The sequence below is a fragment of the Mandrillus leucophaeus genome, unplaced genomic scaffold (assembly GCF_000951045.1).
Source record: "Mandrillus leucophaeus isolate KB7577 unplaced genomic scaffold, Mleu.le_1.0 Scaffold140, whole genome shotgun sequence".
NCBI classification, from domain to species: domain Eukaryota; kingdom Metazoa; phylum Chordata; class Mammalia; order Primates; family Cercopithecidae; genus Mandrillus; species Mandrillus leucophaeus.
In genome coordinates, this window is record NW_012101366.1 from 2184618 (window position 1) to 2185304 (window position 687).

The window sequence follows — 687 nt, forward strand, 5'->3', positions numbered from 1 at the left end:
CCGGAGGCTGAGGCAGGAGAATGGCGTAAACCCGGGAGGCGGAGCTTGGAGTGAGCTGAGATCCGGCCACTGAACTCCAGCCTGGGCGACAGAGCGAGACCCCGTCTCAAAAAAAAAAAAAAGTGTTGTACCCCCTAAATATATACAATTATAAAAATGTTCAAACTTAATTCCATAAAAATATGACAAAAAGATTCATACCAAAAACTTTGACAAAAAAGAATTAGAATATTCTACAAAATCATGGATCTCTTGTTACTGTTGATGATATCTGGAGGTCTGGCCTCACCGTGCCTGCATTCCTAAACATCACTGATTGCTAAAGCTGAGCATTGGGTGTCCATTTCTTATGAGTGACGGTGTTTCACTTTGCCACTGCTCCTATTATTGTCTCTACCAAGCATGCTTCACGTATACCTCTAACCCCCTGGCATTCTTTGACATTGGATATGTAACTTGTATATCCAAAGGATAAATTTCTTCTCTAATCCTATACTCAGCCCCTGACAATGCCCCCTGAACCTATATTTTTAACTTCATCTCTCACTCTCTCTCTGTAAGTTCTGTACTCTTCAAACACAGCAGAGAACTCTTCATTTGTGTTTGCCTGATCCCATTATTTTCTTTCTTTATGACGTTGGAGGGCCCCCTGCCTCTTTTTAGTCTAATCAAACCTTCCAAATAAAA